Raw genomic sequence first — 16,023 nt, forward strand, 5'->3', positions numbered from 1 at the left:
GAATATGTAGGTTAACTAGGGGACACTTGCACTATGTAGGTTTCCCAGCAGCACTTGGACTATCTAGGTTAACGAGCGGGCACTTGGACTATCTGGGTTAACTAGCGTGCACTTGGACTATGTAGGTTCCTTAGCGGGCACTAGGATTATCTAGTTTACCTAGCGGGCACTTGGACTATGTAGGTTAACTAGCGGGCCATTGGACTATCTGGGTTACATAGCTGGAACTTGGACTTTATAGGTTACCTTGCGGGCACTTGGACTATGTAGGTTAACCAAAGACACTTGGACGATCTAGGTTAAATAGTGGGCCCTTGGACTATGTAGGTTAACGAACGGGCATTTGGACTATGTAACTTACCTAGCAGGCAATTGGACTCTCTAGGTTACCTAGGGGGCACTTGGACTATCTAGGTTAACAAACGGGCACTTGGACTATCTAGGTTAACTAGCGGGCACTTGGACTATGTACGTTCCCTAGCGGGTACTTGGACTAGATAGGTTCCCTAGCGGGCACTTGGTCTATCTAGGTTAACTAGCGAGCACTTGGACTATCTAGGTTAACTAGCGGGCATATGGACTATTAGGGCCCCTAGCGGGCATTTGGACTATATTGGTTCCCTAGCGGGCACTTGTACTATGTAGGTTAACTAGCGGACTTGGACAATCTAGGTTAACTAGCGGGTAGTTGGACTATGTAGGTTAACTAGCGGGCCCTTGAACTATGTAGATTAACTAGCGGCACTTGGACTATCTACGTTAACTAGCGGGCCCTTGGACTATGTAGATTCCCTAGCGGGCACTTGGACTATCTAGGTTAACTAGCGGGCACTTGGACTATGTAGTTTCCCTAGCGGGCATTTGGATTATTTAGGTTACCTAGTGGGCACTTGGACTATGTAGGTTACCTAGCGGGCACTTGGACTATCTAGGTTACCTAGCGGGCACTTGGACTATGTACGTCCCCTAGCGGGCACTTGGACTATCTAGGTTAATTAGAGGGCCCTTGGACTATGTAGGTTAACTAGCGGGCACTTGGACTCTCTAGATTAACTAGCGGGCCCTTGGACTATCTAGGTTTACTAGCGGGCACTTGGACTATCTAGGTTAACTAGCGGGCACTTGGACTATGTAGTTTCCCTAGCGGGCATTTGGATAATTTAGGTTACCTAGTGGGCACTTGGACTATGTAGGTTACCTAGCGGGCACTTGGACTATTTAAGTTAACTAGAAGGCACTTGGACTATCAAGGTTAACTAGCGGGCACTTGGACTATGTAGGTTAACTACCGTGCACTTGCACTATCTAGGTTACCTAGCGGGCACTTGGACTATGTAGTTTCCCTAGCGGGCATTTGGATTATTTAGGTTACCTAGTGGGCACTTGGACTATGTAGGTTACCTAGCGGGCACTTGGACTATCTAGCTTACCTAGCGGGCACTTGGACTATGTACGTCCCCTAGCGGGCACTTGGACTATCTAGGTTAATTAGAGGGCCCTTGGACTATGTAGGTTAACTAGCGGGCACTTGGAGTCTCTAGATTAACTAGCGGGCCCTTGGAATATCTAGGTTTACAAGCGGGCACTTGGACTATCTAGGTTAACTAGCGGGCACTTGGACTATGTAGTTTCCCTAGCGGGCATTTGGATAATTTAGGTTACCTAGTGGGCACTTGGACTATGTTGGTTACCTAGCGGGCACTTGGACTATTTAAGTTAACTAGAAGGCACTTGGACTATCAAGGTTAACTAGCGGGCACTTGGACTATGTAGGTTAACTACCGTGCACTTGCACTATCTAGGTTACCTAGCGGGCACTTGGACCATGTATGTTCCCTAGCGGGCACTTGGACTATGTATGTTAACTAGCGGGCACTTGGAATATGTAGGTTAACTAGGGGACACTTGCACTATGTAGGTTTCCCAGCGGCACTTGGACTATCTTGGTTAACGAGCGGGCACTTGGACTATCTGGGTTAACTAGCGTGCACTTGGACTATGTAGGTTCCTTAGCGGGCACTAGGATTATCTAGTTTACCTAGCGGGCACTTGGACTATGTAGGTTAACTAGCGGGCCATTGGACTATCTAGGTTACATAGCTGGAACTTGGACTTTATAGGTTACCTTGCGGGCACTTGGACTATGTAGGTTAACCAAAGACACTTGGACGATCTAGGTTAAATAGTGGGCCCTTGGACTATGTAGGTTAACGAACGGGCATTTGGACTATGTAACTTACCTAGCAGGCAATTGGACTCTCTAGGTTACCTAGGGGGCACTTGGACTATCTAGGTTAACAAACGGGCACTTGGACTATCTAGGTTAACTAGCGGGCACTTGGACTATGTACGTTCCCTAGCGGGTACTTGGACTAGATAGGTTCCCTAGCGGGCACTTGGTCTATCTAGGTTAACTAGCGAGCACTTGGACTATCTAGGTTAACTAGCGGGCATATGGACTATTAGGGCCCCTAGCGGGCATTTGGACTATATTGGTTCCCTAGCGGGCACTTGTACTATGTAGGTTAACTAGCGGACTTGGACAATCTAGGTTAACTAGCGGGTAGTTGGACTATGTAGGTTAACTAGCGGGCCCTTGAACTATGTAGATTAACTAGCGGCACTTGGACTATCTACGTTAACTAGCGGGCCCTTGGACTATGTAGATTCCCTAGCGGGCACTTGGACTATCTAGGTTAACTAGCGGGCACTTGGACTATGTAGTTTCCCTAGCGGGCATTTGGATTATTTAGGTTACCTAGTGGGCACTTGGACTATGTAGGTTGCCTAGCGGGCACTTGGACTATCTAGGTTACCTAGCGGGCACTTGGACTATGTACGTCCCCTAGCGGGCACTTGGACTATCTAGGTTAATTAGAGGGCCCTTGGACTATGTAGGTTAACTAGCGGGCACTTGGACTCTCTAGATTAACTAGCGGGCCCTTGGACTATCTAGGTTTACTAGCGGGCACTTGGACTATCTAGGTTAACTAGCGGGCACTTGGACTATGTAGTTTCCCTAGCGGGCATTTGGATAATTTAGGTTACCTAGTGGGCACTTGGACTATGTAGGTTACCTAGCGGGCACTTGGACTATTTAAGTTAACTAGAAGGCACTTGGACTATCAAGGTTAACTAGCGGGCACTTGGACTATGTAGGTTAACTACCGTGCACTTGCACTATCTAGGTTACCTAGCGGGCACTTGGACTATGTAGTTTCCCTAGCGGGCATTTGGATTATTTAGGTTACCTAGTGGGCACTTGGACTATGTAGGTTACCTAGCGGGCACTTGGACTATCTAGCTTACCTAGCGGGCACTTGGACTATGTACGTCCCCTAGCGGGCACTTGGACTATCTAGGTTAATTAGAGGGCCCTTGGACTATGTAGGTTAACTAGCGGGCACTTGGACTCTCTAGATTAACTAGCGGGCCCTTGGACTATCTAGGTTTACTAGCGGGCACTTGGACTATCTAGGTTAACTAGCGGGCACTTGGACTATGTAGTTTCCCTAGCGGGCATTTGGATAATTTAGGTTACCTAGTGGGCACTTGGACTATGTTGGTTACCTAGCGGGCACTTGGACTATTTAAGTTAACTAGAAGGCACTTGGACTATCAAGGTTAACTAGCGGGCACTTGGACTATGTAGGTTAACTACCGTGCACTTGCACTATCTAGGTTACCTAGCGGGCACTTGGACCATGTATGTTCCCTAGCGGGCACTTGGACTATGTATGTTAACTAGCGGGCACTTGGAATATTTGGTTAACTAGGGGACACTTGCACTATGTAGGTTTCCCAGCGGCACTTGGACTATCTAGGTTAACGAGCGGGCACTTGGACTATCTGGGTTAACTAGCGTGCACTTGGACTATGTAGGTTCCTTAGCGGGCACTAGGATTATCTAGTTTACCTAGCGGGCACTTGGACTATGTAGGTTAACTAGCGGGCCATTGGACTATCTAGGTTACATAGCTGGAACTTGGACTTTATAGGTTACCTTGCGGGCACTTGGACTATGTAGGTTAACCAAAGACACTTGGACGATCTAGGTTAAATAGTGGGCCCTTGGACTATGTAGGTTAACGAACGGGCATTTGGACTATGTAACTTACCTAGCAGGCAATTGGACTCTCTAGGTTACCTAGGGGGCACTTGGACTATCTAGGTTAACAAACGGGCACTTGGACTATCTAGGTTAACTAGCGGGCACTTGGACTATGTAGGTTACCTAGCGGGCACTTGCACTATCTAGGTTACCTAGCGGGCACTTGGACTATGTAGGTTAATTAGCGGGCACTTGGACTATCTAGGTTACCGAACGGGCATTTGGACTATGTAGGTTACCTAGCGGGCACTTCGACTTCTAGGTTAACGAATGGGCACTTGGACTATATATGTTGCATAGCGGGCAATTGGATTATCTAGGTTAGGTAATGGGCACTTGGACTATCTGTGTTACCTAGCGGGAACTTGGACTATGTAGGTTACCTAGCGGGCACTTGGACTATCTAGGTTAACGAAAGGGCACTTGGACTATGTAGGTTACCTAGAGGGCACTTGGATTGTCTAGGTTAGCTAACAGGAACTTGGAATATCTAGGTTACCTAGCGGCCACTTGGACTATGTAGGTTACCTTGCGGGCACTTGTACTATCTAGGTTACCTAACGGGAACATGGACTATGTAGGTTAACTAGCGTACACTTGGACGATCTAGGTTAACTAGCGGGCACTTGGAATATCTAGGTTAACTAGCGGGCCCTTGGACAATGTAGGTTAACTAGCGGGCACTTGGACTATCTAGGTTAACTAGCAGGTTCTGGGACTATGTAGGTTAACTAGCGGGCACTTGAACTATCTAGGTTAACAAGCGGGCACTTGCACAATGCAGGTTCCCTAGCGGGCACTTTGACTATGTAGGTTCCCTAGCGGGCACTTGGACTATATAGGTTCCCTAAGGGCACTTGGATTATCTAGGTTCCCTAACAGGCACTTGGACTATGTAGGTTCCCTATCAGGCACTTGGACTATGTAGGTTAACTAGTGGACACTTGGATGATCAAGGTAAACTAGCGGGCACTTGGACTATCTAGGTTAAGTAGCGGGCAATTGGACTATCTAGGTTAATTAACGGGCACTTGTACAATGCAGGTTCCCTAGCGGGCACTTTGACTATGTAGGTTCCCTAGCGGGCACTTAGACTCTGTAGGTTACCTAGCGGGCACTTGGACTATCTAGGTTGCCAAGCTGGCACTTGAACTATCTATGTTACCTAGCGGGTTCTTGGAGTATGTAGGTTACCTAGCGGGCTGTTGGACTATCTAGGTTACCAAGCGGGCACTTGGACTATCGAGGTTAACTAACGGGCACTTGGACTATGTAAGTTCCCTAGCGGGCACTTGGACTATGTGGGTTTCCTGGCGGGCATTTGGACTATCTAGGTTACTTAACGGGCACTTGGAATATGTAGGTTCCCTAGCGGGCACTTGGATTATTTAGGTTCCCTATCGGGCACTTGGACTATGTAGGTTAACTAGAGGGCATTTGGACTATGTAGGGTACCTAGCGGGCACGTGGACTATGTAGGTTCCTTATCGGGCACTTGGAAAAATATAGGTTAACTAGGGGGCACTAGGACTATGTAGGTTACCTAGAGGGCCCTTAGATTATCTAGGTTACCTAGCGGGCATTTGGACTATGTAGGCTCCCTAGCGGTCATTTGGATTATATAGATTACCTAGCGGGCACTTAGACTTTGTAGGTTACCTAGCAGGCACTAGTACTATCTAGGTTACCTAGCATTCACTTGAACTATCTACGTTACCTAGCGGGTACTTGGAGTATGTAGGTTAACTACCGGACTGTTGAACTATCTAAGTTACCTAGCGGGCACTTGGACTATCCAGGCTAACTAACGGGCACTTGGACTATGTAGGTTCCCTAGCGGGCCCTTGGACTATATAAGTACCCTAGGGGGCACTTGGACTATGTGGGTTCCCTAGCGGGCATTTGGACTATCTAGGTTACCTAACGGGCACTTGGACTATGTAGGTTCCCTATCGGGCACTTGGAGAATGTAGGTTAACTAGGGGGCACTAGGACAATGTAGGTTACCTAGCGGGCCCTTGGACTATCTAGGTTACCTAGGGGGAACCTGTACTATGTAGGTTAACTAGTGGGCACTTGGACTATCTAGGTTACCTAGCAGGCACTTGGACTATGTACGTTCCCTAGCGGGCACTTGGACTATCTACGTTACCTAGCGGGCACTTGGACTATGTACGTTACCTAGCGGGCACTTGGACTATGTACGTTTCCTAGCGGGTACTTGGACTAGATAGGTTCCCTAGAGGGCACTTGGTCTATCTAGGTTAACTAGCGAGCACTTGGACTATCTAGGTTAACTAGCGGGCATATGGACTATTAGGGCCCCTAGCGGGCATTTGGACTATATTGGTTCCCTAGCGGGCACTTGTACTATGTAGGTTAACTAGCGGACTTGGACAATCTAGGTTAACTAGCGGGTAGTTGGACTATGTAGGTTAACTAGTGGGCCCTTGAACTATGTAGATTAACTAGCGGCACTTGGACTATCTACGTTAACTAGCGGGCCCTTGGACTATGCAGATTCCCTAGCGGGCACTTGGACTATCTAGGTTAACTAGCGGGCACTTGGACTATGTAGTTTCCCTAGCGGGCATTTGGATTATTTAGGTTACCTAGTGGGCACTTGGACTATGTAGGTTACCTAGCGGGCACTTGGACTATCTAGGTTACCTAGCGGGCACTTGGACTATGTACGTCCCCTAGCGGGCACTTGGACTATCTAGGTTAATTAGAGGGCCCTTGGACTATGTAGGTTAACTAGCGGGCACATGGACTCTCTAGATTAACTAGCGGGCCCTTGGACTATCTAGGTTTACTAGCGGGCACTTGGACTATCTAGGTTAACTAGCGGGCACTTAGACTATGTAGTTTCCCTAGCGGGCATTTGGATAATTTAGGTTACCTATTGGGCACTTGGACTATGTAGGTTACCTAGCGGGCACTTGGACTATCTAGGTTACCTAGCGGGCACTTGGACTATGTACGTCCCCTAGCGGGCACTTGGACTATCTAGGTTAATTAGAGGGCCCTTGGACTATGTAGGTTAACTAGCGGGCACATGGACTCTCTAGATTAACTAGCGGGCCCTTGGACTATCTAGGTTTACTAGCGGGCACTTGGACTATCTAGGTTAACTAGCGGGCACTTAGACTATGTAGTTTCCCTAGCGGGGATTTGGATAATTTAGGTTACCTAGTGGGCACTTGGACTATATAGGTTACCTATTGGGCACTTGGACTATGTAGGTTACCTAGCGGGCACTTGGACTATTTAAGTTAACTAGAAGGCACTTGGACTATCAAGGTTAACTAGCGGGCACTTGGACTATGTAGGTTAACTACCGTGCACTTGCACTATCTAGGTTACCTAGCGGGCACTTGGACCATGTATGTTCCCTAGCGGGCACTTGGACTATCTATGTTAACTAGCGGGCACTTGGAATATGTAGGTTAACTAGGGGACACTTGCACTATGTAGGTTTCCCAGCGGCACTTGGACTATCTAGGTTAACGAGCGGGCACTTGGACTATCTGGGTTAACTAGCGTGCATTTGGACTATGTAGGTTCCTTAGCGGGCACTAGGATTATCTAGTTTACCTAGCGGGCACTAGGACTATGTAGGTTAACTAGCGGGCCATTGGACTATCTAGGTTACATAGCTGGAACTTGGACTTTATAGGTTACCTTGCGGGCACTTGGACTATGTAGGTTAACCAAAGACACTTGGACGATCTAGGTTAAATAGTGGGCCCTTGGACTATGTAGGTTAACGAACGGGCATTTGGACTATGTAACTTACCTAGCAGGCAATTGGACTCTCTAGGTTACCTAGCGGGCACTTGGACTATCTAGGTTAACAAACGGGCACTTGGACTATCTAGGTTAACTAGCGAGCACTTGGACTATGTAGGTTACCTAGCGGGCACTTGCACTATCTAGGTTACCTAGCGGGCACTTGGACTATGTAGGTTACCGAACGGGCATTTGGACTATGTAGGTTACCTAGCGGGCACTTCGACTTCTAGGTTAACGAATGGGCACTTGGACTATATATGTTGCATAGCGGGCAATTGGATTATCTAGGTTAGGTAATGGGCACTTGGACTATCTGTGTTACCTAGCGGGAACTTGGACTATGTAGGTTACCTAGCGGGCACTTGGACTATCTAGGTTAACGAAAGGGCACTTGGACTATGTAGGTTACCTAGAGGGCACTTGGATTGTCTAGGTTAGCTAACAGGAACTTGGAATATCTAGGTTACCTAGCGGGCACTTGGACTATGTAGGTTACCTTGCGGGCACTTGTACTATCTAGGTTACCTAACGGGAACATGGACTATGTAGGTTAACTAGCGTACACTTGGACGATCTAGGTTAACTAGCGGGCACTTGGAATATCTAGGTTAACTAGCGGGCCCTTGGACTATGTAGGTTAACTAGCGGGCACTTGGACTATCTAGGTTAACTAGCAGGTTTTGGGACTATGTAGGGTAACTAGCGGGCACTTGGACTATCTAGGTTAACTAGCTGACCTTGGACTATGTAGGTTAACTATCGAGAAATTAGACTATCTAGGTTAACTAGCGGGCACTTGGACTATCTAGGTTAACAAGCGGGCACTTGCACAATGCAGGTTCCCTAGCGGGCACTTTGACTATGTAGGTTCCCTAGCGGGCACTTGGACTATATAGGTTCCCTAAGGGTACTTGGACTATCTAGGTTCCCTAACAGGCACTTGGACTATGTAGGTTCCTCTGCGGGCACTTGGACAATGTAGGTTCCCTATCAGGCACTTGGACTATGTAGGTTAACTAGCGGGCACTTGGATGATCAAGGTTAACTAGCGGGCACTTGGACTATCTAGGTTAAGTAGCGGGCAATTGGACTATCTAGGTTAATTAGCGGGCACTTGTACAATGCAGGTTCCCTCGCGGGCACTTTGACTATGTAGGTTCCCTAGCGGGCACTTAGACTCTGTAGGTTACCTAGCGGGCACTTGGACTATCTAGGTTGCCAAGCTGGCACTTGAACTATCTATGTTACCTAGCGGGTTCTTGGAGTATGTAGGTTACCTAGCGGGCTGTTGGACTATCTAGGTTACCAAGCGGGCACTTGGACTATCGAGGTTAACTAACGGGCACTTGGACTATGTAAGTTCCCTAGCGGGCACTTGGACTATGTGGGTTTCCTGGCGGGCATTTGGACTATCTAGGTTACTTAACGGGCACTTGGACTATGTAGGTTCCCTAGCGGGCACTTGGATTATTTAGGTTCCCTATCGGGCACTTGGACTATGTAGGTTAACTAGAGGGCATTTGGACTATGTAGGGTACCTAGCGGGCACTTGGACTATGTAGGTTCCTTATCGGGCACTTGGAAAAATGTAGGTTAACTAGGGGGCACTAGGACTATGTAGGTTACCTAGAGGGCCCTTAGACTATCTAGGTTACCTAGCGGGCATTTGGACTATGTAGGCACCCTAGCGGTCATTTGGATTATATAGATTACCTAGCGGGCACTTAGACTTTGTAGGTTACCTATCGGGCACTAGTACTATCTAGGTTACCTAGCATTCACTTGAACTATCTACGTTACCTAGCGGGTACTTGGAGTATGTAGGTTATCTACCGGACTGTTGAACTATCTAGGTTACCTAGCGGGCACTTGGACTATCCAGGTTAACTAACGGGCACTTGGACTATGTAGGTTCCCTAGCGGGCCCTTGGACTATATAAGTTCCCTAGGGGGCACTTGGACTATGTGGGTTCCCTAGCGGGCATTTGGACTATCTAGGTTACCTAACGGGCACTTGGACTATGTAGGTTCCCTATCGGGCACTTGGAGAATGTAGGTTAACTAGGGGGCACTAGGACAATGTAGGTTACCTAGCGGGCCCTTGGACTATCTAGGTTACCTAGGGGGAACCTGTACTATGTAGGTTAACTAGTGGGCACTTGGACTATCTAGGTTACCTAGCAGGCACTTGGACTATGTACGTTCCCTAGCGGGCACTTGGACTATCTACGTTACCTAGCGGGCACTTGGACTATGTACGTTACCTAGCGGGCACTTGGACTATGTACGTTTCCTAGCGGGTACTTGGACTAGATAGGTTCCCTAGCGGGCACTTGGTCTATCTAGGTTAACTAGCGAGCACTTGGACTATCTAGGTTAACTAGCGGGCATATGGACCATTAGGGCCCCTAGCGGGCATTTGGACTATATTGGTACCCTAGCGGGCACTTGTACTATGTAGGTTAACTAGCGGACTTGGACAATCTAGGTTAACTAGAGGGTAGTTGGACTATGTAGGTTAACTAGCGGGCCCTTGAACTATGTAGATTAACTAGCGGCACTTGGACTATCTACGTTAACTAGCGGGCCCTTGGACTATGTAGATTCCCTAGCGGGCACTTGGACCATCTAGGTTAACTAGCGGGCACTTGGACTATGTAGTTTCCCTAGCGGGCATTTGGATTATTTAGGTTACCTAGTGGGCACTTGGAATATGTAGGTTACCTAGCGGGCACTTGGACTATCTAGGTTACCTAGCGGGCACTTGGACTATGTACGTCCCCTAGCGGGCACTTGGACTATCTAGGTTAACTAGAGGGCCCTTGGACTATGTAGGTTAACTAGCGGGCACTTGGAGTCTCTAGATTAACTAGCGGGCCCTTGGACTATCTAGGTTTACTAGCGGGCACTTGGACTATCTAGGTTAACTAGCGGGCACTTGGACTATGTAGTTTCCCTAGCGGGCATTTGGATAATTTAGGTTACCTAGTGGGCACTTGGACTATGTAGGTTACCTAGTGGGCACTTGGACTAATTAAGTTAACTAGAAGGCACTTGGACTATCAAGGTTAACTAGCGGGCACTTGGACTATGTAGGTTAACTACCGTGCACTTGCACTATCTAGGTTACCTAGCGGGCACTTGGACCATGTATGTTCCCTAGCGGGCACTTGGACTATCTATGTTAACTAGCGGGCACTTGGAATATGTAGGTTAACGAGGGGAAACTTGCACTATGTAGGTTTCCCAGCGGCACTTGGACTATCTAGGTTAACGAGCGGGCACTTGGACTATCTGGGTTAACTAGCGTGCACTTGGACTATGTAGGTTCCTTAGCGGGCACTAGGATTATCTAGTTTACCTAGCGGGCACTTGGACTATGTAAGTTAACTAGCGGGCCATTGGACTATCTAGGTTACATAGCTGGAACTTGGACTTTATAGGTTACCTTGCGGGCACTTGGACTATGTAGGTTAACCAAAGACACTTGGACGATCTAGGTTAAATAGTGGGCCCTTGGACTATGTAGGTTAACGAACGGGCATTTGGACTATGTAACTTACCTAGCAGGCAATTGGACTCTCTAGGTTACCTAGCGGGCACTTGGACTATCTAGGTTAACAAACGGGCACTTGGACTATCTAGGTTAACTAGCGGGCACTTGGACTATGTAGGTTACCTAGCGGGCACTTGCACTATCTAGGTTACCTAGCGGGCACTTGGACTATGTAGGTTAATTAGCGGGCACTTGGACTATCTAGGTTACCGAACGGGCATTTGGACTATGTAGGTTACCTAGCGGGCACTTCGACTTCTAGGTTAACGAAAGGGCACTTGGACTATATATGTTGCATAGCGGGCAATTGGATTATCTAGGTTAGGTAATGGGCACTTGGACTATCTATGTTACCTAGCGGGAACTTGGACTATGTAGGTTACCTAGCGGGCACTTGGACCATCTAGGTTAACGAAAGGGCACTTGGACTATGTAGGTTACCTAGAGGGCACTTGGATTGTCTAGGTTAGCTAACAGGAACTTGGAATATCTAGGTTACCTAGCGGGCACTTGGACTATGTAGGTTACCTTGCGGGCACTTGTACTATCTAGGTTACCTAACGGGAACATGGACTATGTAGGTTAACTAGCGTACACTTGGACGATCTAGGTTAACTAGCGGGCACTTGGAATATCTAGGTTAACTAGCGGGCCCTTGGACTATGTAGGTTAACTAGCGGGCACTTGGACTATCTAGGTTAACTAGCAGGTTCTGGGACTATGTAGGGTAACTAGCGGGCACTTGGACTATCTAGGTTAACTAGCTGACCTTGGACTATGTAGGTTAACTATCGAGAAATTAGACTATCTAGGTTAACTAGCGGGCACTTGGACTATCTAGGTTAACAAGCGGGCACTTGCACAATGCAGGTTCCCTAGCGGGCACTTTGACTATGTAGGTTCCCTAGCGGGCACTTGGACTATATAGGTTCCCTAAGGGCACTTGGACTATCTAGGTTCCCTAACAGGCACTTGGACTATGTAGGTTCTTCTGCGGGCACTTGGATAATGTAGGTTCCCTATCAGGCACTTGGACTATGTAGGTTAACTAGCGGGCACTTGGATGATCAAGGTTAACTAGCGGGCACTTGGACTATCTAGGTTAAGTAGCGGGCAATTGGACTATCTAGGTTAATTAGCGGGCACTTGTACAATGCAGGTTCCCTAGCGGGCACTTTGACTATGTAGGTTCCCTAGCGGGCACTTAGACTCTGTTGGTTACCTAGCGGGCACTTGGACTATCTAGGTTCCCTAACAGGCACTTGGACTATGTAGGTTCCCTATCAGGCACTTGGACTATGTAGGTTAACTAGTGGGCACTTGGATGATCAAGGTAAACTAGCGGGCACTTGGACTATCTAGGTTAAGTAGCGGGCAATTGGACTATCTAGGTTAATTAGCGGGCACTTGTACAATGCAGGTTCCCTAGCGGGCACTTTGACTATGTAGGTTCCTAGCGGGCACTTAGACTCTGTAGGTTACCTAGCGGGCACTTGGACTATCTAAGTTGCCAAGCTGGCACTTGAACTATCTATGTTACCTAGCGGGTTCTTGGAGTATGTAGATTACCTAGCGGGCTGTTGGACTATCTAGGTTACCAAGCGGGCACTTGGACTATCGAGGTTAACTAACGGGCACTTGTACTATGTAAGTTCCCTAGCGGGCACTTGGACTATGTGGGTTTCCTGGCGGGCATTTGGACTATCTAGGTTACTTAACGGGCACTTGGACTATGTAGGTTCCCTAGCGGGCACTTGGATTATTTAGGTTCCCTATCGGGCACTTGGACTATGTGGGTTCCCTAGCGGGCATTTGGACTATCTAGGTTACCTAACGGGCACTTGGACTATGTAGGTTCCCTATCGGGCACTTGGAGAATGTAGGTTAACTAGGGGGCACTAGGACAATGTAGGTTACCTAGCGGGCCCTTGGACTATCTAGGTTACCTAGGGGGAACCTGTACTATGTAGGTTAACTAGTGGGCACTTGGACTATCTAGGTTACCTAGCAGGCACTTGGACTATATACGTTCCCTAGCGGGCACTTGGACTATCTACGTTACCTAGCGGGCACTTGGACTATGTACGTTACCTAGCGGGCACTTGGACTATGTACGTTTCCTAGCGGGTACTTGGACTAGATAGGTTCCCTAGAGGGCACTTGGTCTATCTAGGTTAACTAGCGAGCACTTGGACTATCTAGGTTAACTAGCGGGCATATGGACTATTAGGGCCCCTAGCGGGCATTTGGACTATATCGGTTCCCTAGCGGGCACTTGTACTATGTAGGTTAACTAGCGGACTTGGACAATCTAGGTTAACTAGCGGGTAGTTGGACTATGTAGGTTAACTAGCGGGCCCTTGAACTATGTAGATTAACTAGCGGCACTTGGACTATCTTCATTAACTAGCGGGCCCTTGGACTATGCAGATTCCCTAGCGGGCACTTGGACTATCTAGGTTAAGTAGCGGGCACTTGGACTATGTAGTTTCCCTAGCGGGCATTTGGATTATTTAGGTTACCTAGTGGGCACTTGGACTATGTAGGTTACCTAGCGGGCACTTGGACTATCTAGGTTACCTAGCGGGCACTTGGACTATGTACGTCCCCTAGCGGGCACTTGGACTATCTAGGTTAATTAGAGGGCCCTTGGACTATGTAGGTTAACTAGCGGGCACTTGGACTCTCTAGATTAACTAGCGGGCCCTTGGACTATCTAGGTTTACTAGCGGGCACTTGGACTATCTAGGTTAACAAGCGGGCACTTGCACAATGCCGGTTCCCTAGCGGGCACTTTGACTATGTAGGTTCCCTAGCGGGCACTTGGACTATATAGGTTCCCTAAGGGCACTTGGACTATCTAGGTTCCCTAACAGGCACTTGGACTATGTAGGTTAACTAGTGGGCTCTTGGATGATCAAGGTAAACTAGCGGGCACTTGGACTATCTAGGTTAAGTAGCGGGCAATTGGACTATCTAGGTTAATTAGCGGGCACTTGTACAATGCAGGTTCCCTAGCGGGCACTTTGACTATGTAGGTTCCCTAGCGGGCACTTAGACTCTGTAGGTTACCTAGCGGGCACTTGGACTATCTAGGTTGCCAAGCTGGCACTTGAACTATCTATGTTACCTAGCGGGTTCTTGGAGTATGTAGGTTACCTAGCGGGCTGTTGGACTATCTAGGTTACCAAGCGGGCACTTGGACTATCGAGGTTAACTAACGGGCACTTGGACTATGTAAGTTCCCTAGCGGGCACTTGGACTATGTGGGTTTCCTGGCGGGCATTTGGACTATCTAGGTTACTTAACGGGCACTTGGAATATGTAGGTTCCCTAGCGGGCACTTGGATTATTTAGGTTCCCTATCGGGCACTTGGACTATGTAGGTTAACTAGAGGGCATTTGGACTATGTAGGGTACCTAGCGGGCACTTGGACTATGTAGGTTCCTTATCGGGCACTTGGAAAAATATAGGTTAACTAGGGGGCACTAGGACTATGTAGGTTACCTAGAGGGCCCTTAGATTATCTAGGTTACCTAGCGGGCATTTGGACTATGTAGGCTCCCTAGCGGTCATTTGGATTATATAGATTACCTAGCGGGCACTTAGACTTTGTAGGTTACCTAGCAGGCACTAGTACTATCTAGGTTACCTAGCATTCACTTGAACTATCTACGTTACCTAGCGGGTACTTGGAGTATGTAGGTTACCTACCGGACTGTTGAACTATCTAGGTTACCTAGCGGGCACTTGGACTATCCAGGTTAACTAACGGGCACTTGGACTATGTAGGTTCCCTAGCGGGCCCTTGGACTATATAAGTACCCTAGGGGGCACTTGGACTATGTGGGTTCCCTAGCGGGCATTTGGACTATCTAGGTTACCTAACGGGCACTTGGACTATGTAGGTTCCCTATCGGGCACTTGGAGAATGTAGGTTAACTAGGGGGCACTAGGACAATGTAGGTTACCTAGCGGGCCCTTGGACTATCTAGGTTACCTAGGGGGAACCTGTACTATGTAGGTTAACTAGTGGGCACTTGGACTATCTAGGTTACCTAGCAGGCACTTGGACTATGTACGTTCCCTAGCGGGCACTTGGACTATCTACGTTACCTAGCGGGCACTTGGACTATGTACGTTACCTAGCGGGCACTTGGACTATGTACGTTTCCTAGCGGGTACTTGGACTAGATAGGTTCCCTAGAGGGCACTTGGTCTATCTAGGTTAACTAGCGAGCACTTGGACTATCTAGGTTAACTAGCGGGCATATGGACTATTAGGGCCCCTAGCGGGCATTTGGACTATATTGGTTCCCTAGCGGGCACTTGTACTATGTAGGTTAACTAGCGGACTTGGACAATCTAGGTTAACTAGCGGGTAGTTGGACTATGTAGGTTAACTAGCGGGCCCTTGAACTATGTAGATTAACTAGCGGCACTTGGACTATCTACGTTAACTAGCGGGCCCTTGGACTATGCAGATTCCCTAGCGGGCACTTGGACTATCTAGGTTAACTAGCGGGCACTTGGACTATGTAGTTTCCCTAGCGGGCATTT

Source organism: Tenrec ecaudatus (assembly GCF_050624435.1).
Source record: "Tenrec ecaudatus isolate mTenEca1 chromosome 10 unlocalized genomic scaffold, mTenEca1.hap1 SUPER_10_unloc_1, whole genome shotgun sequence".
NCBI classification, from domain to species: Eukaryota; Metazoa; Chordata; class Mammalia; order Afrosoricida; family Tenrecidae; genus Tenrec; species Tenrec ecaudatus.